Raw genomic sequence first — 27728 nt, 5'->3', positions numbered from 1 at the left:
AATCCTATTAATTAAATTCCTTTTTGCTTCAGTTAATATTTGATTAAATATATATATATATGTATATGCAAGGAATGGACTCAAGTTATACCTGTGTCAGCTAAATTTCAGGGTACCTCTGGGGGTGAAATTCTACACCAAAGGAAGGACATGAACTCTCAGTTTTTGCATCTGGGGTGAAACCTCTGCTTTCTGAAATGTGGAGCAAAAGGACAGTAGTACCTCTATTTCCTCCCTGCCCGGCTCTTTGGCTGTGTTATGACATGGAAGTTATTCCTTATGCAAGTGGCAGCAGCTGTGAACCACCAGGTACAGAGAACAGTGCCGTGTGTGTGTGTGTGTGTGTCCTGCAGGAACTCCAGGTGTGAAGCTGCCCTTTCTTGAGCTACTTCAAGGGAGAGGTAATTCTTGGTGTGTCAATAGCATAAATATCAATGCAGTAAAGAACTGTACTTGCATGAACATATGTACACAGGGAATCTACAGCCTTAGGCAGCATCTAAGCAGTGATTTTAGGGATCATCTTTGCATTCTGATGCCGTGCTGAGAAACTAACAGGTGCAGACCTCTCGGCACCCAATTGATTTTGGCCTCATTACACGTGGCTGCTCATGGGTGTTAGGCTCACTCCTCCGCCGGCAGCCACGCCAAGCAGCTCCGGAGAGAGGTTGTTCCAGGAGCTGCAACTCCTAGCCTTGCACTTAAGATCAAAGCCGCTGGGGTACAGGGAGGAAAGCCCAGCCATGCAGGGCCCTAGGTGTAGCGGCGCTCTCCTCGTCTGAAGCTCCCCCACCCCTCCCAAGCAGACCAGCCTTCCGAACGGGGCAGTCAGGCTGCCGCGGGGAGATGGCGCCAAGGTAGCACGTCCGAGGAGGGGGCCGGTGTCGTCGCCTCAGGGTGAGGGGCAGCGAGGCACGGCAAGGCTGCCCCGCACCCCCGGGGGCAGTGCTACGCGCCTCTTCCCCGCCTCCTCCTCAGCCTTGATCGAGACAGTGGAGGCTTCTCACCGCGGGAGGGAGGGCAGGAAATAAAAACAAGTGTGTACGGCGCTGGGGGCGGGGGATCCCTGCACCGGCCGAGACGCCTTGTCCTGTCGTGGAGCCGCGTGGACGAGGTAAACTTTGTCGACCGTCGTGAGCCACGGGAATGAGAGCACATCCGGCCGGTGCGACGGCGCGGGGCTTTGTTCCTAGTGGGGCGGAGGAGATCCGGCGGCGGGGCGGGGAGAGAGGCCCTTCGGCGGGCCGCGGGGCCGCCGCGGTGGGGATGGAGGAGTGGCGGCGGCCCTTAGAGCCGCCGCTACCGGGCGCTGGGGCTCCGCGCGCTCGCCCCGCAGCGCGTTAGGGCAGGAAGGGCGTAGTTCCCGGCGGTGGGGCCGGGGGTGGGGCTGGTGCAGTTCAGAGGGATCGGGAGCGCCGTCCACTGGGACAGTGTTCGCGAGTTCATGTTACCGGGAGGGCAGAAGTGGTGGAGCGCCGCCGCAGGGAAGGCAGGATGGCGCCGGGGCTGAGGGCCGTGCCGTTCGCAGGCAGGCTCTGGCCGAGGGGGCGGGAAGGCGCTCCGGTATCTCTGTAGTCAAGCTAGCACTCTCTATGCTGAGCAACTTAGTGGCCAGGCACTCGCTTCTCTGTTAGAAAGTTACTTAAACCTGTGGGTTTGTCAGGCAGGGGGACCCTCGGTCTGGGGCTGAGGTGCGTCCGCCAGCAGGGAGCCGCCCCCACGCTTGGCTGCTAGGGTCGCCGTCCACAGACAGCCCTTGCTGAGGCTGCCCCGAACCACTGCAGCGCATTTGTTGGTGTGTGTGATAAATGGTGTTGCCTTTGGTACCCACCCAGATCTCTCCCGAACCCCCGCTTTTGAACCGTTGGCAGTGTCTTGCCATCACTGGCTAAAACTTCCAGCTGCTTGAAGCTTTCTGGTGCCTTTTTAAAGATACTGAGGATCGAGGTTCAGGATCTTTGTGTGTCTTCTGACAAACGTCCAGGTCTTAAACAGCTGTTGGCATTGGTGCTGGCCAGTAGTGCAGGCTGGATGGCTCAGGCTCCAGAGCTGTGATCCTCCCTGTCGGGTGGTCTCCTGAATGGTAAGGAGTTGCACCTTAGCCAAGAGTCACATTTCCAAGCCTAGGATTAGGTGAGGACTACACTATTTTCTGTTACTTGATTTTTTTTAAATTTTGCAATGCTGCTTATATGTTTAACAGCATTTTTTTTTTAATGTTGAGAAGTACTTGGTAGTGCTGATTACATTTGTAATTGCGGTAGTTACTTTGTACTAGGTATGAAATGAAACAGTAGCGAGAGCTACAAGGGCTTTTGGTCTATTTTATGTGATATTTGATGGGAAATTTCTATATGCTGCTCAACTGCAGCTGATTACAGATGACTTAAGCTGGCTAATTTTTAAAAGAAATTGCTGCAGTTAGTCTAGGCTAAGCAGGACTTTTGCTTAAGCTAGTAATATTTTTTATGAGGTTGAAGCTGTGAAAGAGAACCTCTGAAGTATTGAAAGTAGTGGGCTTTTTATCCTATATAGCCAAATTTTTTTTTTTGGTGTAACTAAATTGATGACTTCTAATGTTTATTGGAAGATTTAATTAGTCATGTAATTTGTTGAAAGTACACGTGCTCATTAATCAGTGCTGCATTGCCAAGTTTTGTATGAGTTAAGTTAAAACATTCTATTTCAGCTTAGATTGTGTATGTGCCCCAGGGAATGATTATTTAGAGAAGGCAGTGGACACAAATGGTTTAGTCTTGCAATCTCTGATTTAATCCAAAGTACCTTTCTGCAGGTCACACTTTTTTTTTACTAAACCAACTGTGATATTTTGGGATATTGTCACCATTGGCATTACCTTCTTTGGCCTGCTCTTGTTTTCTAGTCATTCAGAAAATATTTCTATCTGGAACACAGAACCCACAACAGGGATCTTTTTCTTTCTCTCTCTGGGCTGCTTGCAGGGTGGCATGTGAGTCCATTCCTCAGGCTTATGTGCCTCTTTGACTATAAGCTCTATGGCTAGCAGAAGATCGGAGGATACCACTGAGATACAATAATGCAGAATATTGGAAAAATACAGCAATTTGTTTTGCATTAGACAAAGCTTATGGGGCGTCTCTTAATCTCTTTTGTTTGACTTCCCTGGAAGTGTCCATAATGATAAAGAATGACTTGGTATTTTTGAGAGATGGGTGGCACTTATTTGGGTAAAATCTTGTGTCTCCTAAATATACTCTTTAACAAAAACAGAGATGGTAACTAAAATAGTGAGCGGTTCTGAAATTGCAGAACGGGCGTAATGAAGGAAAAGCAATATAAGGAAATTAATTTAAAAGTCAGTAAGAATGCTGTAGAAATTTAATAATTTCTAGTTAGGTGGTGGTTAGGCATTTAATTTTAGGGCTTACAGTTCAGTTTTATTCCTGGTGAGAATTTCTAGTGGTGTTTTTCTGGCTGCCAGTTGAAGAGCAGGATTGTTAACTCATTTGCATTTTGGAAGTATCTTCTGATCCTTACTGAGTACTTATTGAGAATATACAATTTCTCCTATAGTAATCAGTGCTGAATGTGCCTTATGCATCAGCTTTGCAAAACTTGTCAGAAATTTACAGCTTTATTTATTTGCCACAATTTTGCCCTTTAAGTTCAACTTAAAATATTGCATCCGTCAACTTGTGTTCTAATTCTGGCACTGGCCTTGGCATCTGGCATTGAGCAAAGTTATGAAGATCACAGTGGAAGTGTTTATCTATATGTTAGGTAAGGTATTCATGTTGATGATTTAAGAGTGAAAATGTATTGTTTGAGTGAAATGGCACTGCAGAGCAATTCTTGTAGTTTACCATCTGGAAATGTCAGACATTTTTAGCACTGGTGTCGATCTATAGGCTGAACCTGACCAGCAACAAGGAAGTGAAGCCTAGAAAAGAAGAAGCTTTGCAAGTCAAATTAACCTTAGTTCCTGTGCCTTCATGCAGAGGGCTCAAATACAGGACTGAAAGTAACCAGAAGTTCCCATATCATAATGAGAGTATTTGTATCAGCTACACACCTGAGCTATTGCTGAAGAGTCTTCTCTTGGAAAATACCTCTTGGTGGAGACTCTCCAGCTGTGAAGGAAGATGTGTGATAGGGGTGGGAGACAGGGAGCTTTTTTTTTTTTTTAATTTTTTTTTTTTTTTTTTGGTTTGGTTGGGCTGGGTTTTGGATTTTTTGTTGTGTTGTTTCTCCTGGTCTTAGTACTTTTGTGGCTGGAAGGTGAGAAGCAAGCCAGGTGACTGGATAGCCTCTCTGAAAGTTAGTTTGGTTCCTGCTTAGTTATTTCTTACACAGCAGGCCTGTTAGAGGGATTTGTATGTAAGTATTTGCAGGTGTTTGGCAGCAAGTTATTTTAGTGAGGGGTAGGGAAAGCAAGCATCTGGGAAATGTCAAAGCTATTAAAAGTTTTGGCAGGCCAATGTCCGCAAAGTGAAGCCTGCCATTTGATGATGAATAAAAAGTGAGTTTCAGAAAAACAGCCTACGATACGGTATTTTGCACCTAGAGATAGAGCAGGCTGCCATTTCTGATAAATGGGAGTCTGAGGTTTTCTTATGTTTATGGTAGTGTGAGGGACTCTGCAGTGATAATGGTAATACACTTAATGCATGTAAGTGCCCCCTCACCCTTTTTCCCCACTTGATTTTGTAGTCTTCTGTATTGATGTATTTCACCATATAACTGTGCTTTTAAAGTTGCTATTTTTTTCACAGTTTAAGATTATAACTGGATTTGCATATTTAGGACTCGTTAACTTATGGAAAAGAGTATCGCTTTCTGTGCTTGATATATTAAGCCAGAATTTTCATAGACTGCAGGGTCTGTTGTAGTGATTTGCCAGCGATAGGAAATTAACATTGCCTTGCTTCACAGGGATTAGATGTCCACCTTTTTTTTTCTTTTGCTCCCTACCCCCCTCTCATCTTGCCCACCCCACCATGCTACAATCTAATTACTCTGCGGGTATAGACCTGTGTGATAACAGAATTGAGATAATGAATTGCTTGAGGCATAAAGTGGCAGATTGATATGCAGCAATCTAATGGACAGATGGGTTGACACAGCCTCTTTCAGTGTACGTCCACTGAAAGGGATCTGAGAAAATTAAGCAGCCTCAGAGACAGAGGAAGGGAAGATGCTGTTACGTGTTTGTAGTTCTGTGAGCTGCACAGACACTCTCTTAGCTTTGGGGATGGCAGAAAGTGGATGTGAATCCATTTAGGAATGTATTTATTTGTGATTTGGGGAATGAGAAAAAGAATGGTGGTGTTTGGAGAACAGTCTATGAGGTTTTATATATTCAGGAGAAACCTCTAAAGCTTACCTTTTTAAATTTAACTTTCTGTCTTGCAGTAATTTACTGAAAAAAGGAAACTTTGGTGACGATAACTTTTAAGCCTTAACCACAGAAACAAACAAAAAAAATGCAGAGTAGAGGCCATCTTTTTTCCTCCTCATTTGGTCAAATCTATATGCTTGCAGGCAGAGTGAAAAGGTGATTGTAGACATATGATTTTACTTTCAATTAAAATGCTGTGTTATTGTTTTTCTTGAAGGAGATCATTTTAGTTGGGGAAACTGTGGAATCCTGTGATGTGAGTTTGATCTCTTTTCAATACAAGGAAGAATGTACATTAGACCATACATAAAATTTTCAATGTACCATTGAACTGCCTTGTGTACCTTGCATACCATTTCTCAGACTCTATGCTTTGTAAGCACATTCTCATTGATCAATAGAAGAAGTGTATTTACAGCTGTCTTTTTAGTTGAAGTAAAACGGGTTGGCTTCCTTCTTCTGTAGGTCTTTTCTGTATCTGGTTTTTTTCTGCAGCTAGTACTACTGAAATTCTTTTGAGGAGATAAGGTAAAAAGAAATCACTAGTGTGTAATTTGACAAGGGATATTTATAAATATGTAATATTGCCTTGTTGGATACCAGGGTCTCTGCTGAAATATTTTCTCTATCAGGGTTTCTTTGTGCCATATAAAGCACGTTGCACCTTTTATCTTTCAGCAGACAAATACTTCAGGTTTTTGCAAGTCTTCTTGGTTGCGAAAATAGAACATTTTTGTGTCCTAATCATCCTTATTCATCTTGATTAGTGCATTTTGGGGCTTTTTTTGTGCACTCAGGTTTCCGTATCTCTGTTCTAGTGATTCAGCAAGTTGCTGCAGTTGAAAGTGACGCAGAGGACACTTCCATCTGGCTTGCCACCTGTTCTCTGGAGGGGATGAGGAGGGCCCAGAAAGCTGCATGCTACATTCTGCACCTTTTTTCATGCTGCTGGTCAGTGTCTGGATACTGCTATTGCTTCTTGTCCTTGCAGAAGTGGCTATATCCTCCATCTCCAGTCCTGTGGCTGTAGTAATGTCAGTAGCTCTATCCTCTGACATACTGAGGTTTTTTCCTGTTTCAGGGCCATGGCTGGGTTTGTAGTGGTTAGCAGAGATAGCTTGCTGCTGTTAGACAGGTAAGTCGGTAGTTTATCAGCATGGGGGTAATTGAGGGCAACCCACTGTGAAGAAGGGGGGTAAAATTGGTGTTGGAATCTGAGACTAGACCGTTGTGGTAAATAATCCAGTATTCAGAGAGCCAAGAAGAGACAGATACCATAGCACTGTGTTTGGGGTGTTCATCTGCAATCTGGAAGAAAAGGTGAGAAGGAGCTTGAAGGTGAGCCTTCCACATCAGAGAACAGTGTACTGGCTTAGAGGTCCTCCAGTCTTGCCTCTTTGGATGCTGTACATGCAGATTATCCCCTTTCTGCTTCAGTGCTTTAGTAAGAAGTGCAATTGCTGTAACAGGAGAGAGTGAGATGTGCTCAGGGCAGGCATTCCTAGCTGTTGGATGGATCCACAAGCTAATGGATTACTCCATTAGAGGTTTCTCCCAGAGGTGGGTGGTTTGTAACCCCTAGCTTTAGCAGTGTTAGGTTCTGTACCACATCGTGAGTGTACCACATCGTGAGCATCCTTGTTTTCTGCCTTTCATGGAGCTAGTGAAGAAGGAGACATGATCTGTATTCCACAGCCTGGTGTGACTTTTCTCCTAATGGTGAATGAGTTAGTCATGGAAATACAGCTTGTGTGCATGCATGCTTTGTTTTGTCTGGTTTTAAAGATGAACGGGTGATAGTGACTTGTTAAGGGATACTTTTCTAACCGTCAGTATCCTGGAAGTAGTAGCTATGAGAGCAAAGAATATCTTTGTGGGTATTGTGTACTTCTGGAAACATCTGATTTTCTGAAAATACATGCTAGGTTTTGTTTACCTGGTGGATCTGAACTTTTCTGTAGTGTTTGCAATTGAAATGTAATTTTTAACAAATTGTTGATATTGTACATCTGCCAGGTTATGGGTAATTTGATATTTTTAAATTTATTATATATACATGAAGAAACTTTAGCTGCCTGGATTTTGGTAACAAACTGTTCCCTCTGGCTTTGATGAATGAGTTGTTACCAGATTATAGCTAATAAACACATAGACTGTTGCAGTGGTCAAGAAATGAGAACCTAGGTCTATGGTTTAATAATTTGCTATTGATTTTAGTATGTAATCAATTTAATTTGTGTTGAAAAACCTCTGAAAACACTTCCTTTAAGAACACAAAGTATTTCACTAAGTTAGAAATAAGCCATTCCTGAGGCATGCTATCTTTTTTTTGCAGTCATTCAATTGTTCTTGCAGTTATCAGCCACACTCAGCCTTTAGGACTATTTCTATTTTCAGTTGAGATGGATTTGATTTGGAAAATCAAAAGTCAAGTACAGCCTGTTACTGCAGGTTCTGGGAAACGTGGCATTTCCAGTGGCAATTTCAATAGGTTAGGGTTAAGGTTAGGTTTAAGATCAAGCTCTGGGGGAAAATGTGGGTTTCTTTTTAGTAGTAGACTGGATTTTAAGTAATAAATGTTTAGATTAGTAGGTTTCAATTGAACCACTGAGATTGTTATCAGCCTGCTTCCTAAAATTCCTTTCTGTTTTGTCTGGTCTAGCCCCAGTATTGGATTTTTTTGAGCTGTAAGGTTATAAGCATCTAAAAAACTCTGCTACTCTATCTTAGCTGCTCTTGCTCTTTGAGTATGGTTTGTTGAAAGAAGAACTGTTTTTTAAATATCAGCAATATGCGCATTTTAGAAGTGCATATTCAATCCATAAGTAAAATATAGGAAGTAAATATGGGCAAGTCTTACACACTTTCTTTATAAGTTATGACTGTGGAAAGAAATGACTAACAATTCTATAGTTGTTTTCAAAGGAGTTGCATGTTTTGTGCTTTTTGTAACCTTGCAGGTGTTCCCTGTCAGCAGATATGCAGCAGTGGCCTTGCTGCAGTTGATTCCAACTGTTCTGTGTTATTTGAGAGCTTTTTGGGTTCTGCAGTATTTTATGGATGACAATATTCTTTTACTTGTCTAATTTCTTTCTGTCTTATATACTGTGGTTATGTAAAATATTTTGGTGCTGCCCTGCTGCTCCTTTGCCTGCCTGCCTGCCTGCCTTCCAGAAGTATATTTAAACGTGTAAGCTTGAATCTTATGTTAGGATTTGTCTGTCTATATTAAATTACTTATGTGTTTCAAGATGCTTAATGATGGGGCAGAGGAGGAAATAGATTTAATTCTGGCTTGACACTTAATATTCTTCCATAGAGTTCTTGCCTTTTGCAGCTTAAAAATTCTGCATTTCAGTCTAATATTTTGCTTTTACTTCTGTGCTGCTTTCTGTAATGTGCTTAATTTGTGATATTCTCTCCCCCCTGCCCCCACCCCCAGCCTTGGTAGCACTGGACTTTTCTCCAAGGAGTGGCTTTGGTGAAGCACAGTAGTTTTATTGTTAGGGTTGATAAAGTGCATCATGGGATTTATAGTTCCATCTAGGAAATGAACCTCTAGAGGAGTTATGTCAGAAGCCAGTTAAAACCCCATTCCCCAGGAAGTGCAAGAGTAGCGTGTCAAAATCTTTTAGCTCTTGCTTGGGAGTATTCTTTTGTTAAATACCTGCTCTCTCTGCTGTGCAAAGATACTTTGAAGAAAACTAATTATAAAAAATTGCAGTTTTAGCTTTTTATTTCTATGTCATTGAAACACTTTGACTGTTCCCTGTGTGTATACATGCTGTTACTCTATTTTATTTTGAAATGCAGATTCTCATTCTTCCCTGAAAAGATAATAGCTGTTCTCTTTGTATATTAGGGTCATAAAGTGTGTCAACAAACTGACCTTTTCTGAAAGCTGGAGACTAGTTAATGAGGCACTCCAGTTTTCATTATGGCCTGCAGGAGATGGCATACCACTTACCAAGAAAGAGGATTTGAGGGCTAATTGGGAAAGAGTGGCTGTGTTCAGCTATGACATCTCAAATCTGCAAGTACAGAACAGTACTTCTGGGGAAAACCAGGACTTAAACATTGATTCACAGTCTAGTCTAAGACAATAGATTCAAAAAGGTCAATGATCATGTGGTACAAGATCACGTGTTGCTAGAAGGGACTGATAAATAATCAGAAGAATCTTTGAGAATTGTTTTCTAATGGCTTGTGCTCATTTGTGAAGAAGGCAACCAGTAGTTCAATGAATTAACACTGCATACAAAGACCCAGTTGTCCTGGTTAGCACCTTTATCTGTGTGCTTTGAAGCGAGACTACGTTCCCAGCAGGTGTGAGATTTTGTGAAAACGTAGTTATTCTGCTTAATGCAGAAAATGTGGTTAGGCTGAGCTGGACTGAAATGCGAGTAAAATTATGTTGGTTTTGTACAGCCTGGTTTTTATAGCAAGGGAGCCATGGAGATGGCTTCTCTGAGAAGCTGCTAGAAGCTTCCACCATGTCCAGCAGAGCCAATCCCTGATGGGTCTGAAGATGGATATGCCACTGGCCAAAGATGGGCCATTTAGAGATGATGGTAATGTCTCTGTGGTAACATATTTAAGAAGAAAATCAAAACAAAGTGGGGGCACAGTTTTTTCCAGCTAGAGAAGAGGAGGAGGTGAGAGCATGTGATGGAAACAACATGGGGACACCAGGGTCAGTGGAGAAGGAGAGGCAGGAAGTGCTCCAGGTGCCAGAGCCAAGATTCCTTTGCAGGCTGTGGTGATGACCATGGCGAGGCAGGCTGTCCCCCTGCAGCCCATGGGGGTCCACGGGTATGCAGAGATCCACCCACAGCCTGTGAGGGAGGTGTCCATACTGGAGTGGGTGGATATGTGGAGGAGGCGGTGATCAAGAGGGGCCCCTTGCTTCCAAGCTGGAGCAGCCTGTCCTTGGAGGACTGCACCCCATGGAAGAGTGACCCATGCTGCAGCAGTTTTGGGAGGACTGCTGCTTGTGAGATTGGAACCATGCTGGAGGAGTTCATGGAGAACTGTCTCCTGTGGGAAGGGACCCCATGGCGTAGCAGGGGAAGAACTCCTCTCCCTGAGCAGTGGAAAAATCTCGGGTGATGACCTGACCAAACCCTCATGCCCTGTCTCCCTGTGCTGTTGGTGGGAAGGAGGGAGGTGTTGGGGGAAGAAGAGGTGTTTTTAAGGGCTTATTTTATTTCTCATTATCCTCCTCTGACTTTGTTAGTAATAAATTTACTTTGTACTTCTGAGTTGAGCCTGTTTTGCTCTTGGAGTGTTTTCTCCTGGTCCTTATCTCAACTCATGAACCCTTCGTTTAATTTTTTTCTCTCCTCTGCTCAGCTGTAGCAGGGGATGGATTTTTTGATTTGTTTTCATTTTGTTTTTAAAGAATGTGGTGATTAACATTTGGAGCACAGGACTGAAATATAAGCAAAACAGACTTTGCTGCCACATGTTCTTGCTGTTCTGATTCATACTGAGATAGTCATCACTAACATAGCTTGAAAAGTAAAATGATATGAAGGAAAAGAGTTTGACACAGCTTCCTTGAATCCATTTTCTGTCTTTTGGGATTTGATTACTGTTCCGACCGCTTGCAAAGCAACTTGAATTTCTCAGGTTGCATTCATTTGCATGGTGATGCCTGATGTTGCTTAACCAGGTGGAATTGTGCATCCTTGTGCTTAGAACAAGGCTGCGGGTGTTGCTGCTGTGGGAGAAGTCTTCAAGGAAATGGATGCTTCTTTTACAGTGCTTGTAGAGGGAGCATTGGCTGTATTAACATTTTTTGATTGTTCAGTTTACTTGCTTTCACTTATGCATCTGGGTGTTATGCAACTGGCTGCTGTTACAGTTACGTGTAGTGTTCTAAAGACCTGTAGAGCTGAGAAGGAAAAATATCTCAAAACAGCTGGAATGTTCGAGCAGGCATGTTTGTTCACTTCATTATACTTGAAGTGGTGAGAGAAATGAAGCATGCAAGCAGAGCAAATCAAGGTCTTCCTGTAAGTCATGAGCCGTCTTAAGACAGTTCCCAAGAGTGGTCAGCTTGCTCCATTTATTTTTTAATGACACTAAATTGGGCACCAGTTTTATTTGTTTACTATGTCCATGAAATTTTCTGTACATGCTAATAGATTTGGGAATTTCCATTCAAGTAACTGATGTACTGTATTCAGAACTGAAGTTTTCGTGCGCTTTGTGGAAGAGTGTTATGCTCACATGAAGATTGAGTGCAACCTCAGTGTGAGAGAGCTGATATAATGAAGTATTTCAGGTGTAGCTGGATCTATTAGCTAATGAAATGTGACAATTTCTGGAATGGTATACTCTTTACTACAGCGGAACTGATGAATGTAACGTGGATGATAGGATAGATTTGCTTGTAAACTCACAGGAGCATTGCCTCCTTAATCTAGCCAATGTTCTTACATGGTGAGAATCTGCTGTATTTCTGTTACTCTAGCTCTAACTGATGCCTTTTCCTGGTCTTAAAATCAAGAGTCATACATGGTTAGAAGGGGAAAAGGGATTTTACCTTGGTATTTATTTTAAGGATCCTTAGGTGTACACATCCAGGTCATATGCATTGAGATGCACCCTGCCAAGTCTATATCTGTGTCCCCCTCCCCCCCCAACATTGGGTATAACATTATAGGTTTTACTAATTAGCATATCTATCAGAGATTCCTCAATGAGAGGCTCAAGTGAGCCCCCCTCCCCAAGGAACCTTCCCCTGGATGGTTCTATCTTGGTTTACAGAATGTGTTCCGGAGAGGACCTTGGGGTCTGGGGCACGACAGCTACGAAGCTTCTAAAATGTTTAGTCTCTTAGCTTGACAAACAAGTCTAAGAATGTAGGCAAAAAGCAATAGGAGTACAGAAGTTGTAAAATGGTATAACGGGTATAAAAGAAAAGGCAAAAATCTTCATGGCATCATAACCAACTGGAGCAACTACTAGGTATCCTATTTCTAACACCATTTCCGAAAAATGGGAATTTTGATTCTTCTGTAGGAATGAAACTAGGCCATTTATGTTAACAATGAGATTCTTTAGACTTTTTTCGCAAGTATGTAGCTCTTTTGTCCATAGTTTAGCAGAGCAGAATCTCTTGTGAAGGCCTTCTCCAAATCACGATAGTTTTCAGCTTGCCTTAAGAGAAGGAGGCAAAAGAGTTTGACATCTAAAGTATTGGGTAAAATGCACTTGAACAGTGTTGATGATTGAGGCACAGACTCAGACCAGCAGGGAATCTGAATAGTTTATTCAAAGAAACGAGCTGGTCTCTACACTTTTTCAAGGCACAGTATTTCCTTACATGGCAATTCTCACTATGTGACCTATCCCGTGTTGCCACATCAGCAACACACTTCCTAAATGTCCTTCTATGGGGTGATCACTCGCTGTTCACCCGTCTATCAGCTCCTGGCAGCCTCCTCTCCGTAGGGGTCTGCTGTGTGACACCTCCTCCCCCCAGGGTCCGGTGGAGACAAGCTCCTTTGTGCCGCCATGTGCTTCTTTGTGCTGCCACGTGCCTCTGCAGGCAGGTCCTACAGCCCGCAACTCAACTATATCCCATCTCTTCCTACAATTCCCTCTTTTTTGTTTTATACAAACAAGAATCATGAAACAAAACACTTCTAACATTAGAACATGTTTGGCCCACTGCCCGAACCAAATAAGCTCCATTCCTCACAAAAGAAGTATTTTTCCTGTGAACAGGGGGATAGATGAAAACACCCAATAACTAGTCCTATGTATGAAGACAGTGATTAAACAGATTGAACTTAAACAGCATAAAGTTGTCTAAAACTTTTACCATCACCCACAGTCTGCAGTTGCGGGGAGGTCCTATTTCATAGTGAAGACTTGGAGAATCTTTCCCAGGCAAGACTTCCAAGTTTACTTTGAAAGAGGGTTCAGCTTTTATAAGATCAAATCAACAATTCAAAGTGACTTGATTATGCCTTTAGGGCAGAAACACCTGGGTCTGATGGTATAATCCTCAGTCAGCCAGGGCTAGGGCTTGGCCAGAGCCTCAAGCCTTGACTGAGAGGGTTTCCCTAAAATACCTACAAAATTGCCTAAAAACTTTATTAATATCAGTTAGGAATATGACTTCAGAAGAGTTTATGTTCCCCACAAGCTGATTATGAGGCTGGAGTATCCAAGGCTGGTTGGACCACTCTTGCACTGGAATCTGTGGAAACACAAGCGTATCTTTGCCCCCAGGCTATCAACGGAAAGGGGCCTTCTCATTTTCCACTTTCAAGATTCCTACCAAATACCTCAGCTTTTCCTAAGTGAGCCTGTGATCATTCTGAATGCGATTGAAAAATTAAGAACATATAAAGCTTTTTGCAGTCTTTTATGAGGGGTATACCCCATCTTTGCACCCCCTTTTTTTGTTTTAATGGTATGGACTTGAGAGCGCTATGGGCCCATTCTGCATGCTCACCTGTATGGGCAGAAGCAAAAATATATGTGGAAAGGTTATCAATCATAACAAGAACATATTTCAACTTACCAAATTCCGGAAAATGTGTCACATAACATGCAGTTTTCTTACTATGAACAGTAAAAGAGTGCATCAAATAGAACAACAAGCACTCTCAGAGCAAAAATAAGCAAAGTGCTTATCTTCAACTGCTTAAATACTTCACCATTTCACAGAATGTATATAAGTCCAGGCTCTGGACATTACAATTATAATAACATTAACTCTCTAAGTGGTTTCAAAAGGTAACAAGCCCCAAGTCAGAAGTTGCTGCAGAATGAGAGGCTTTTATGGTCTTTCATTTCAGTGGTAACCTTTTCTACGTCAAGGAAGCAGCAATGTGGGAGCTGTTCTTCCAGTTTCTTCAAGTAGGAAAAGAGTACTTTGAAAAAACATATCAGTTAATTTCTGTTTGAAAAGAGCTTACAAATCAGAATTATTATCCATCACAAAAAGCAATCAAAACAATGCAGGGGGGGTCACAAGGTGCTACGGTAAAAAAGCAATCTTTGAGATAGGGTCCAGGATTGTGGCAACATTTTGAATAAGGAAAACAGGAGAGTTTTATGGACCAGCTGCAAGAGTGACATGCCTAGCCCGCAGCTGCTCCCGCACAAGCCAGTGCAAATGCTGCAGCTCTCCTACCCCCGAGGAAGGGGCCATCGGTCCACTCAGTTCTTTTCTCCAGCATGGCATCAGCTCATGAGGGTCTGCAGCAGATGCGAGCCCTGGCTGTAGCGGCGTGGGTCGGGCGGCGGCGCGGGTTGGGCGGCTTGCAGAGGTCTGTTGGCCCATCTTCTCACTTCCCACATGCAGAGAGCCGCGATTGCTCTGCCAGATCCGCTGTGTCGCTGGCACAGTGTTCGCTGCCTTTTCCTGTCTCTGCAATGTGCTCGCCTTTAGCGGGGGGGGGTCCCAGGTGCAGGAGAGCCAGCCTGAGACACGACACGAACACCGATACTATTTGAGCATCGTGCTCCAGTTTTATTGTTTACCTACACCAAGTTATACTTTTCCCACAAGAAAGCCTCTAAGCAGCGGGGGAGCTGACCAGTGTATACCTTTTCCCAAGGCTGTTCAAGGCTGCCAGCTAGCAGGTGCCTTGCAAGCCTATCTTCAGCCTGAGGCCCCGTCAGGGGTACTTCTGCAACAGCTCTGGGGTGCTCAAGCTCTCCTGGGGTATCCTATGCCCCCACTCCACAAGGAATTCCTCTACGCTCGCTGCCATGTGCTCACTGGCGCTGTGTGCTCGCTGGCACTGCGCCCCTGTGCCCCGCATGCGTCTGCTGCCGCCGCTGCACTCTTGCAGAGGGGAAACAGAGAGGGAACACACTACCAGGAAGGGTCCCCCTGGCTCCAGCCACTCGCTATGACACAGCTCTAGCTGATGCCATATGGCACAGGGCGGGGCAAGCTCTTCTATGATATTGTCTGGTTCCCCTCCAGGGTCAAACGGGTTGGCGCATGAGGGGCTATCTTCTGGTTCTCCTTCCACAGCCCCGACAGACTTACAGTCGCTCGCTGGCGGTGGAGAAGGGGTTGCCACAGCTGCCACCGTGGCACAAGCATCCTTCTTTGTCTGGTCTCTGGGTGCTGCATGTGCTGTGAGCACCTTGCACACTGTCCTCCATGGACACAAAAGCTTTGTCAGTGCTGTGTCACTTTGCGCAACTCGGTCCCATAACTCCGATGAAAAGGCGGTGCTCGGGTTTCGTGTGGGCACTTTGGAAGCCGTCCAACGCAGCATAATTTTAAGGGATTGGGGAGGCTTTCCATGTTTTTCAAGTAAATGAGACATAAGTTCGAAAACATGGCTGTCCGATGAGGACTGTCCAGCCCCCATGTCCCCTGTGGTTCACCTACAACTGCAGGGATTGATCTCTGGCCCATGTTCCTGCTGCTTTCAGCAGCACTTCAAGTCCCACAGGGCTCACGGATGGATGCGCAATTAGGTGTATAATAAGCTCCTCACAGGGGGCACCATTTGTCAGGGATTGAGGCATGGACCCAGAGCAGCAGGGAATCTGAATTGTTTATTCAAATAAATGAGCTGGTTTTTTACACTTTTTCAAGGCGCAGTATTTCCTTACATGGCAATTCTCACTATCTGACCGCGTTGCCACATCAGCAACACACTTTCTAAATGTCCTTCTATGGGATGATCACTCGCCGTTCACCCATCCGTCGGCTCCCGGCAGCCTCCTCTCCGTAGGGGTCTGCCGTGTGAGACCTCCTCCCCCCAGGGTCTGGTGGAGACAAGCTCCTTTGTGCTGCCATATCCTCCTTTGTGCTGCCACGTGCCTCTGCAGGCAGGTCCTAAAGCCCGCAACTCAACTCTATCCCATCTCTTCCCACAAAGCAGTGGCAGCTCAAATGGCAATATTAGAAGAACTACCTCTCTTCATGTGTCTAGTTGCTTTTCCTAACATATTTAGCTTCTCACTTGCACTTTTTCCTTTCTATAAAATAAATTTGTTTCAAAGAGTTACAGATGATAAATATTAGTTTTGCTATTTTAGCTTTTGGAAAGGACAGACATATGAAAATGACACTTGTGTGATGTGGGTGCCATTTCCAGTCTGAACCTGCAGTGAATCATTTTGACAAAGCCTAATATCAGGTTTGGCAGAGAATGGGGATAAAATTGTCTCTCAGCTATCTGCTTGTGCATATCTGGAGATGGAAAGGGAAGAAACATAGCCCCTCAAAGAGAAATGAGGGGTATGTTTTTGGAGGTTTTAGGAGGACTGCTCATGAGACTGGAACCATGCTGGAGAAGTTCACTGAGAACTGTCTCCCATGGGAAGGGACCCACAGGGGAAGGACTCCTCTCCCTGTGTAGCAGAAGAAAACTTCAGGTGATGAACTGACCAAAACTCCCATGCTCTGTCTCCCTGCACTGTTGGTGGGAAGGAGGGAGGTGTTGGAGAAAGAAAAGGTGTTTTTAAAGGTTTATTTTACTTATCATTATCCTCCTCTGATTTTGTTAGTAATAAACTCATTTTGTACCTCTAAGTTGAGCCCTTGGGGTGTTTTCTTCCAGTCCTTAGCTCGTGAATCCTTTGTTAATTTTTTTCTCTCCTCTGCCCAGCTGTAGCAGAGGAGGAGTGAGTGACTTCCATGGATGTGTGTACATTTGGCCAGTGTCAAACCATGACAGTATTCTGGGTAATCATTTTAATTTCAAAGACTGACTTTTTGCTCTGGGAGGAACTGAAGGGATATCATATGTGTGGATGGGAGGTGCTGAATATTCCTGAAGGGGATTAATTTTCAGGTGACTTAGATGCTTTGATCCTTTCCATCTGCAGGTTGGCTTGTTTTAGCTTGCTCATGTAGGGATAGAAAATTCCTGCCTTCCTTTTATGTTTGGAAAATTGCTTATAGCCCACACATGACTCTGTAATTGGGGAGAGATTGTTCATTCTTGCCTGCAGGACGACATTTCTCTGTCTGCTGACATGGAGTTCCAGACTAGATAGAGGGAATGCAGGAAGAATTTCAATGGGAAGCAGGGCTGCACAACTCCTAAGCTACAACTCTTGAAGAAATTGACACTAATCGTCCAGAACAACATCATGTATTCTGCAGGATGAGGGAAGTAAAACTGCTCAGTAGCACTCAGCCTCTGTGTCTCAGTGTATAATGTTGTGGTTATCTGTAGTATTTGGTTACTGCATAGAAATTATAGTGAGTTTAGAAAAATTTTATTTATTGACAATCCACAAGAGTTTGCTCTCATGAACATATTTTTCTTGTTTATTTCAACTTCAGACCTCTTAAATGTGGGTAGAAGGGATCATATACATTTAAGTGACCTGAAAATAGACAAGGGTCTGCTGATAGCAAATGTTATGCTCTGCTTCTCAGCCAAACATCTTAAAGACTATTAAGCTTGTTCTCTGTTGAACTTGTATTGCCCTGCCTCCTCTCAAGTTGCTCTTTTAAGTCAAGATATTGCAAAAGAGTGAGAATTTTCTTTGCATTGTATTTTCTTAGAATTCTGCATTGTATTTTCTCAGGATTGGGTGCTTATACTGCAGGTAAGATAGCAGTGGTCGGGTGTTGCAGTGGGGATCCTGCAACACGCATATATCAAACCAGGAGTCCCGTGGAAAGGAAATATATATGGACAGACAGATTCTTGATAGCTGTTTCAGAGATGTTTATTTCTCCAGCTGCATGGCCGGAGCTCTGCTGAGGAACTGCTCCAGTCACGGGACCCGAGGGTCCTTCTGCCCGCGCAGGGAACACAAACCAACCAATGGGAACGAGGCTGAGCAGGGACAGGGAAACCCCGTGTCTGTGCCCTCAGGGCCCCTCTCCCAGGGCTACACGGCAGGGGAGGGACTCCAACACCTCACCCGTTTTATTTTAATAAAAGGAGAATGAAAACAACTGGATAAACATAACAAGAACAGTTTCAAAACAAAACAAGCCACCCTCCTGAGTCTTTAAATGTCCAAACAGATTCTGTGGAACATCTTAGGGCTGACAGAAGGGAGACAGAACTCTCCAGGCATGCTTTGTGGGGAAACTGAGGCAGGAGAGGGTTTAACTTCTTCCCTCCCCCTTTTCATCCCCCACTCGGCATTGGAAAGGGATTTTTGGGGAAACAATTGGCAAAAGCATGGTTTTGTGAGGGAAACCATGGATGAAAAAACGGATTGGGAATACACTGGGGGTAATAGGACATAGGGTAAAAGGGAAAGGTGGGATTAGGAAAGGGAAACTGTAGGGGGGGCTTACAATGGAGATACTGTCTAACATGACTACTGTTTTTTGCATATATACTGCCTTTTACAGGAACACCATCAGGCCCAGTGACCTGCGATGCTTGTAACCCTTTTCTCCCTAGTACAATATTAAATTCCACCACCTCTCCATCTCCCAAGCTTGGGATGCATTTTTCAGGGTTATTCTTTTTAATAGCAGTTCTATGCACGAATATGTCTTGCTGGTTGTCACACCTTGTTATAAAACCATAATTTTGCTTAACATTATACCATTTTACTATCCCTAAGGTCTTAGTTGCTATGATCTTTTCCTTTTTCCGAGTGGCTGCTGTTTTCTGTCTCGCTGCGTCTTTGCTGTCTCTTTCGGTCGCTCCCGTGTTGGAATTGTCGGGGCTGCTGATGCCTGCGTGCTCTTCCCGGGGTCGCGTTCGGGGCTGTGCGGGCCGGGCCGGGCCGTGCCGCTCAGTTCTCCGTGCGTCGCCTCCTCTGGTCGCAGCTTCGCTGCCGCTGTCGGGCACTGCACCCACGTCTCGGCCGGGCCCCCGAGCGATGACTCCCCCGTGCCCTGCTCCAGCGCGCGTCTCGGCTGGGCGCGGCTCCGCTCCACCGCCATCGCCGCCAGCCGCCGCCTGCACGCCGCCCCTCTCGGTCGGGCATTCCCGGGGCTCGCTCCACCACGCGCTGTGCTGCGCCGTGTGAGCACCGTCGGGTCCCGCCGCTCCCGCCGCGCCTCGCTCCGCCACCGACACTGCGGCTCGCGTGGCTCCGCCCGCGCGCGGGAACTGCCTCGCTGCTGCTCGCAGAGCGCTCGGTGCACATGGCCTGGGCCGCACGGTCCCTGTGTCAGGCTTCCCTTCGCCAAGACACAGCCGACATTGCTCAACAGTCTCGGTAACTAAATAATATTCACGAAAATATTCTTCCATCGGCATATATCTTGACTCCAGTATTAACTGTGTCCAAACGGTTTTCCAAAAGCCCTTCGTAAGAATTAAATCCCAAGAAACATAGAAAAAGTTCTTAAACAACCATGCCAGGAAGTGTTTCAGTTCTTTCTGAGCTTGAATCAAGCTAAAATTTACAAATCGTTGTTCAAGAATCATTTTAAGATAAATGTCCATATGCGGCTCTGAGAGCCAAGAGTCTTCCCACGGTTCCTCCATAGTTTAGATACGGAATAGCAAAGCAAAACCAAGAAGAGGAATCCAAAGTTTCCAGGGTTTACTCACACAAATCAGTCGCTTAGGGATCGGGGATCGTTCTGCTCTCAAATCTCCACCATTTGTTGCAGTGGGGATCCTGCAACACGCATATATCAAACCAGGAGTCCCGTGGAAAGGAAATATATAGGACAGACAGATTCTTGATAGCTGTTTCAGAGATGTTTATTTCTCCAGCCGCATGGCCGGAGCTCTGCTGAGGAACTGCTCCAGTCACGGGACCAAGGGTCCTTCTGCCCGCGCAGGGAACACAAACCAACCAATGGGAACGAGGCTGAGCAGGGGCAGGGAAACCCCGTGTCTGTGCCCTCAGGGCCCCTCTCCCAGGGCTCCACGGCAGGGGAGGGACCCCAACAGTCGGGTTACAGAGAGATTTAATCCCCTACCTCTTCCCCACCCCAGAAGACACTTTGAAAGGTTTTGTATGTCCACATGTGTCATTTGGAACTTTTCATCCCTTTGAGAGTATATGATGCCCCAAATGAAGATTTTATGTCTTAATTAAAAACTAGTAGCGCATAAGTCAGAGACCTGGCATAGGCTTATAGTGTTTTTTTAGTGGAATTTTCCCCAGTGTTGCTTCTACATTTAAAGATTTTAGGAGTTTGCTTTGAATTGGGATCACTCTTTGATTATTTTAAAATCTCACAGAATTTTGTTCAGAAATGTGTTTGACAAAGGCCATGTTCTAGAATGAAAAAAGGTAGTCTGTCCAGCTTTGATTAGATGACTTACCTTGATGCTTTTGTGCTTTTAGTTTGTGGCTCATTCTAGGTGCTTTGGGTCCTAAGGAAAGAATATTAAGCACTCTTCTCACCCACCTCACAGAGGTCTTTTTGAAAGAAACTGGGGGCAGTTTAAACCTCCTGAACTCACAGTGATTGTCACCTGCTGGTAGCTGGGTGTCTGCTAGTAGAAGATTGTGTATTTGAGGTTAAATTTGAGTGAACCGAGTAAAGCATGGGGGTTTTTGTGTTTGAGAGATCTTGGGTGATATAGTAGTGTTAAAAAAATTAGAAGAATTGGCAATTCTGCCATCTGCTACCATTTTTCAGGAGCAGTAAGTGGTCTCTAATAATTGAATTGATTTCTTAACAAATGTCTCTTTAAAAAAAGAAGCTGATGACTAAAGCAAGTTGAGTGAGTCAAAGGAAATGAACTGTGCAATACCTATAAAAATGTTTTTTTTTTTTAATTTTGATATTAGGACTTATATGAGGACCTTTGGGGGACCTTGGAGGATAATTGTTTGTTGCTGTCTCTGTGGAAGTATTTGCTTCTAGATTTAGATAGATCAGTCAGTGGTGAAGAGAAAGTCTTAGCATAGGTCATGATGCAAGTAAGCATTGCAGTAGATTATAAACTCTACAAGTTTATGCTGACTGGAATGCTTGGAAATGATGGCATGAATTAGACAACTGTAAGACTGAATTCCAGGTAATCTGATTCTGCTAGAAATTTTCACTTAGATGACCTTGTAGGATCACCTTGCTTTTTGGAGACTGAGCTCATTGGAACACTTCAGTTACATGAACAAAATCTTAATCTCGGTTCAGGCAGCCTGATGTTTTGAGGATACCTCACATAAACCAAGAAGTCTGTAAGAGATGCTCTCCTTTTCACAAAGCACAGTGATTTCAGTCACAGAAAGACAGTTAAACACAGCCATCCTCCAAAAGGCAGAGTAATAGAAAGATAATAAATTTTCTGCAAAGTGTTACTATGACAAGACATGTCATTTAGTCTGAAGACGTCTGTCTGTAGTCGCAGCACCTGCAAGCAGTAAGAGCAAAAAGGGCATCTATATGTTGCGGTACAGGAATTATACAATTAATAGCTTGTGTATATGTGTGTGTTTTGCATGGAAAAGATTAATTTGTCATGGTTGAGTGAATAGAATATAGTAGTTCAGGTTGCTAAATTGCAGAGTTTGGTTTGGCTTAACTTTTAAAGAATTTTATCACTTATTCTAAAAAAAAATACTTCATCCTTTGTTTGTTTGCAAAATGATGTTTCTTTGTTTAAAAATATCTGCACTGGTATTGATGTCTTACTACCTGTTCTGTCAGCAGTAAATTTTGATTTCCAGAGTTCAAGTTGCTATCATGTATAAACACAATATGCTTGTTACTGTATAGAGGATGTTGTGGGGACAGGTTGGAGTCTCGGGTGCACATGGTGAACTGTGGTGTGTTAGGTTGCTCAAGGTGGTGAAAGAATAACTGGAGAGCAAAAAGGTGGACAATTAATTGCAGCTAGGGGAAGGTGACAGTTGCAGTCAGTATAATAACAGGCTGTGAATTGAACTTAACCTGAAGTGAAAACTGGTTGAACAGTTGTCTGGCATTTTGCTTTCCTTTACGCGTTTCTCCCTGTGCCACCACTCTTCCCTCTGCCCCCTGTAGAAACCTTCAGATCTAGTGGGATCTGATACAGGTCTGAAATGAAATGTTGCCTTGATCTCTGATAGTAATATTGGGAAGCTTTTTCAGATGCTTTGGTAAACATTTTTATTTCTCACTTAACTGGTTTTTTGATGTACAGAGGAGAAATGGATATACTTAGAGCATACCTATGTGGCTGTGTAGGGGTTAAGTGCTATTTAAAAATTGTTTTAGTGGGGGGAAAAAGGTTTCTAATTGTTGTGAAGTATTTTTGGAATTTGCCCTGTCAGTTAGTAATATTTCACTAATTAAAGCAACCCTTTGTTTAAAACAGGCTCACAACAGTTCATCTGGAGAGTTGGCTTGTAGACAAACTGAGGTATGTTCATTCATCAGTGATTCAACATATTTTATTTGCTGATGTTTCTGAAGTAATGCTTTTAACTTGGAAGAAGATAATCACATCTGTACATTCCTTGTGGTTTCTCTAATGCTGAAGGTTGCAGCTTTTAAAAAATTTTACTGCCTTACAATCTTGTGTGTACTGAAAATTAACGAACAAAACAAGCATATAGACTAGGCTCTCTTTGGCTCTAAGTATCAAGTTTGTTTGGCAACATTAAGGGATTATAAATCTTTGCTGAAAGAACATGATCAAGAGGCAGTTCTCTCTTTTCCCCTTTCTCTCATGTACACTCTTGCTTGGGAGAATAGTGTGTGTTCTGACTGTGGTTTGGTCGATACGGTTGTATGTGTTTGTAGAAAAGTGAGTTCTTGTTTGGAAATTGTACTTTTGCCGTAAAGGAAAGGACAGGGGCCATGTTGATGTACAGTGACAGCTGAAAAAGTTTACAGATTTTCCTGCCCTAAACTGCATTATACAAAGAAAGTCACATAATACTAAAAAGTCAACATACAGCTAACTGTACACTTGCAGGTGGTGTTTTCCCAATGCTGCAGATTCACTGCTTGCTCTTAGTTGCTTGGTTTTGTCAAATGGCTTGCTGCTTGTTAAGAAGTCTTTGCCAGATTAAAAAATTTTGAAAGAGTAAAACCTCTGACCATCTGGCTTTTTGGGTGAAATCTGTTGAGTGATGAAGACCTGCTAATACTTTAGGCTAGACTGAGACTTGGTAGCTTTTTTCTGAAAGATTACCTCTTCTTCATTAATAGATGATCACAGGCACACCTCAGGTTTTGAAAAAACAATATTTGTGCTTTCCCTTCACAACATTTATAAAAATACCAGCATGCAGACCTGCCTTGTCAACAGACCTGCAAACAAACATGTCCAGGCAATGAAGATGCTTCAGAAGTTTTAGTTGATTTCAACAGCAATATTGATACATTACATGATGTACTCTGTAATAATGAAGATGTTACTGGAATATTTGGATGTCAAAACTAACTAAGCCTTTTAAATAAGCATTCTGTAGTTTCACATGTTTTTTGTTATAAATTTCCATGAAATTTCAGATTTTGGCAAGTGTGTCATGGGACTATTGTTTTTTCAAATTACTGTGATCTAGGAAATTACTGTATTTGAAGAATCTGTTCTAGCAGTGTTTTCCCTTTTTTTTTCTATGAGGCAGAAGGAGTAGTAACTGCTCTGAATGAATGAATGAATGAATGAAACCCTCTAAAAGTGCAAGAAAGGAAATCTAACCTATGATAAAGTAGAAATTATGAAGGCTTTAAAGGAAACTTGTTTTCTGAGAAAAGAGTAGAAAAGCAGAGTACTTTTCCAGTGTGCCAATATGAAAGTAGCCTTGGTGCTACAGATGTGAATGGAAACTGAAAAACCCTGATGAAGTGATACCAATGAGATTGGAGAGTATTTGATAAGAAGAGTAAGGGTTTGTGGAGCTTTGTGGTTGGTAGAAGGAAGAAGTTAGTGTTTCAAGTGGATTCCTTGGGCCTTGGTGAATTTTTCTTCACTTGCTGTGGTAAGAGACCCTGATTTTAGTGCCAGAGAAATAACTAGGATAGTTATTTGGAAATTTAAAGTGCATGGGTTTTTGAGCCAAAAGGAAAGACCAGGTCAGTTGAGTTAAGCAACAGTTGCATTTTATATAATTGTTTTTCTTGATGTAATAGTTTAACTATTTGTCCTTGGGTGAGTGACCAAGTTAATCAGCTGCAGAGCAGGGACTCCATAAATGTCTGTTGTGTTTGATTTCCATTTCCACAAGAGCTTTAGGTCTTGTAGCTGAATATGATCCTTGTACTTATGCCATTTTACATTATTCTGGTTCATTCATATGGCAGAGGAGAGGAATTAAAGTTCCCAACCTCAGGCCAGTAGCAACAAATCTTTTCCTGGCTGGATGAGAACATAGAGTGGTCCCAGTTGGTTGCAGCCTGTACTAGTCAGTGACCTAAATTTATAAAATTTGTCAAGATGGCTATTTTCTTGTACTCTTGCTAGAGGTTAATATTTGAATGGCTAACGGTTAATATTTGGAATAGCTAACTGAAAAGGTGGAGACCATTTGAACAGGCAGGGAAGGGTGTTGTCCTATCTCCAGCCTGGGACTGAAGTGAAAATGGTTATATTAATAAGGTGGAATTAAGGTTAATTAAAACTCTTTTACGTATAAAAATCTGAGGTTCAGCAGAAGTAGGTGTAATTATAATTATTAGCTTGCTATTGATTCATTCTTTTACCATAATATGGTTTGCTTTGCTGCTAAATTTTTCTTACATTTGCCCTCTCAAATAGAGGTAAAGGTTGAACCTTGCATGGCATGTGCTTTCCCTTTCTGTATGGCAAAGGGTGAGTGCATCTTGTGCTCAGCATGTCTGCCAAAGCCTGAACAGCCTACTTTCCATAGTAGTGATTCAGGTACCAGAGTGTGAAGGATGGTCAGAGCTGGAAGCAGTGTGTGGATTGGAAGAAGAGCCTTATTTTGCTGTTTGTTGCAGTGAACAGTGTGTCTGTTACCGTCAGGCTAACACTGATTCCTCCTTAGCATTTTAAAAAATATTTCTGCATCACGAAACTGTCGTTGTAAAATGAATGATAGTTTTAACCAGGAAGTTTTGACACTAGTACTTGCTGGTTTTTTGTTTGGTTGTTTTTTTTTTTTTGTGTGTAGCTGCAGTGGGGATTTCTGCAACATGTATCAGACAGTGAGGCCTGTGGAAAGAAATAGGGACTGATTCTTCATGGAAGTTTCAGAGATGTTTATTCTCCAGCCACATGGCCAGAGGACTGCTGGAAAACTCTGACAATCGCAGGACCACCAGGGTCCTCCCCAGGCAGGGGAACACAAAACAACCAATGGGGAGCGAGGTTGACCAGGGAGTAGGGAAACCCCATGCCTCTACCCCAGGGCCCCTTCCCCCCGGACCCCACGCCAGGGGGGAGGAACCCCAACAGTGTGTCATTCATGTTCTTCAGTAAAAATACAAACCTACCTAGTACCTGTACTATCTCAAAATTTCCTCTGATTTGTTTATGTGGTAAGTGTGGGTTCTGTATATTATCTGTGGTTAGTAGCAGTAAGGGAATATGATCAAGACTTTGATCCCATATACTGTTTTAACATGAAACAATTGTGTTCAGAGTAGTTGGTACCACCAATCTTATAATACCAAAAAAAAAAAAAAAAGAAGGTGTGCAAAGTCTACAGTTGCAAGTAGAGTGTTTTTCATCAGCTTGTGTTTTCAAAGACCACACAGGAACAGCAGGAAAAATACAAAATAAATGACTAACCACGAGTTGTCTGCTGTCCAATGAAAGTAGTGAATTTGCATCCTGGACCAGGATTGTTGAGTAAATGCTTCTGATTTTTGGAGTGGCCCTTATCCTATAAAACATTTCGTAGAAGTCTGTGTAATACTACTTAGGTTCTGTCTCCTGAAAATGGTTGATTATAACTTGATAGAAAAAAATTGTCAAAGCTTCAGTAAAATAGCAGGAAAAAGTGAAACTAGATGTTATGAAAGAAATTAAGCTTTACCCAAAAGTGCACAATGAAGATTTTAATTTTCCACATGAGGTTGTCTACTGCTTCTTAAATTACTGAATACAAAATTTTGTAAGCCAAAAATTTTGAGTCCTCAGGTTTAATATGAAATGCAAAAACTGTTTCTATTTTAAGTTGTTACATAAAATATGTTGGTTTTGATTACTGTTTGGAACAGTCTTAACTACATTAAGTAAGATAAATTTATAAAAAGAGGAAATAGATAAGGACATAAATTCAGGCATACACACAGAGTGCTGTTTTCAATATGAGTTACTATCATTAGTGCAGATGTATGGGATTGCTTGTTTAACTAGAGCTGTTTACAAACTGAAACAGGAGTGTTTGGAATACCATTGCTTCTGACGTAGAGGAATAAATTGAAGTACCTGGTTTGGTGTGGAGAACATAGGTGTTGAGTGAAGATGTTTTGGCCACAGCTGCTGGTCTCCAATCTGTTCCTTGCTTAGTGTAACTCCAGCCTTTCGAAGTACAACAGCCAGGTAGACTTAATGCAGTCATTAATACTGTCTTTGTCAGTAGGTCCTATGAGCCATGCTGATAGCCTGGGTTAAAATAAAGTAGGTAAATAAGAATATGTGTGGGGAGAGGAGGAAACTGGACTGATACTGCCATTTCTTCATCCTGCTGAATACCTTTAATGAGATCTTCATGCAGATTTGGAAAGCTTGTTATCTTCTGCTTTTTGAAGATGTAATAACCTGACTGATGACCTCCCTGATAAATGCGCTTTTAGTGTTCATACTTCCTTAGTACAGCACCTGCTGAATGCACACATATATGCAGTGTGCGACTGTCAGCTTCCTTACCTCTGTGTACTTCTATCCTGGATGCTGATTTTTTTCTGGACGATTGTTGCAGTGGGGATCCTGCAACACGCATATATCAAACCAGGAGTCCCGTGGAAAGGAAATATATATATACGGACAGACAGATTCTTGATAGCTGTTTCAGAGAGATGTTTATTTCTCCAGCTGCATGGCCGGAGCTCTGCCGAGGAACTGTTCCAGTCACGGGACCAAGGGTCCTTCTGCCCGCGCAGGGAACACAAACCAACCAATGGGAACGAGGCTGAGCAGGGACAGGGAAGCCCCGTGTCTGTGCCCTCAGGGCCCCTCTCCCAGGGCTACACGGCAGGGGAGGAGACCCCAACACCTCACCCGTTTTATTTTAATAAAAGGAGAATGAAAACAACTGGATAAACATAACAAGAACAGTTTCAAAACAAAACAAGCCACCCTCCTGAGTCTTTAAATGTCCAAACAGATTCTCTGGAACATCTTAGGGCTGACAGAAGGGAGACAGAATTCTCTGAGCATGCTTTGTGGGGAAACTGAGGCAGGAGAGGGTTTAACTTCTTCCCTCCCCCTTTTCATCCCCCACTCGGCATTGGAAAGGGATTTTTGGGGAAACAATTGGCAAAAGCATGGTTTTGTGAGGGAAACCATGGATGAAAAAACGGATTGGGAATACACTGGGGGTAATAGGACATAGGGTAAAAGGG

General features: G+C 43.1%; 1 protein-coding gene across 14 annotated transcripts in view; it reads left to right on the top strand.

The window, feature by feature from the left end:
* Nucleotides 1-27728, top strand: part of TNS3 (tensin 3) — a 229842-nt gene that overhangs the window by 40457 nt on the left and 161657 nt on the right. For 4 of the 14 annotated variants that reach the window (XM_048296735.1, XM_048296727.1, XM_048296747.1 and 1 more), the window contains exons 1-2: nucleotides 879-1114; nucleotides 22567-22611. The exons of 2 other annotated variants lie outside the window; for them this stretch is intronic. The gene's annotated coding sequence lies outside the window, so the exon portion shown is untranslated. Of the gene's footprint in view, nucleotides 1-862; nucleotides 1115-2111; nucleotides 2134-6198; nucleotides 6332-22566; nucleotides 22612-27728 lie in introns of those variants that run through there. 8 more of the 14 variants (XM_048296674.1, XM_048296783.1, XM_048296756.1 and 5 more) reach the window with 8 other exon arrangements.

The sequence above is a fragment of the Corvus hawaiiensis genome, chromosome 1, assembly GCF_020740725.1.
Source record: "Corvus hawaiiensis isolate bCorHaw1 chromosome 1, bCorHaw1.pri.cur, whole genome shotgun sequence".
Classification (NCBI taxonomy): domain Eukaryota; kingdom Metazoa; phylum Chordata; class Aves; order Passeriformes; family Corvidae; genus Corvus; species Corvus hawaiiensis.
This window is presented reverse-complemented; position numbering and strand designations above follow the sequence as displayed.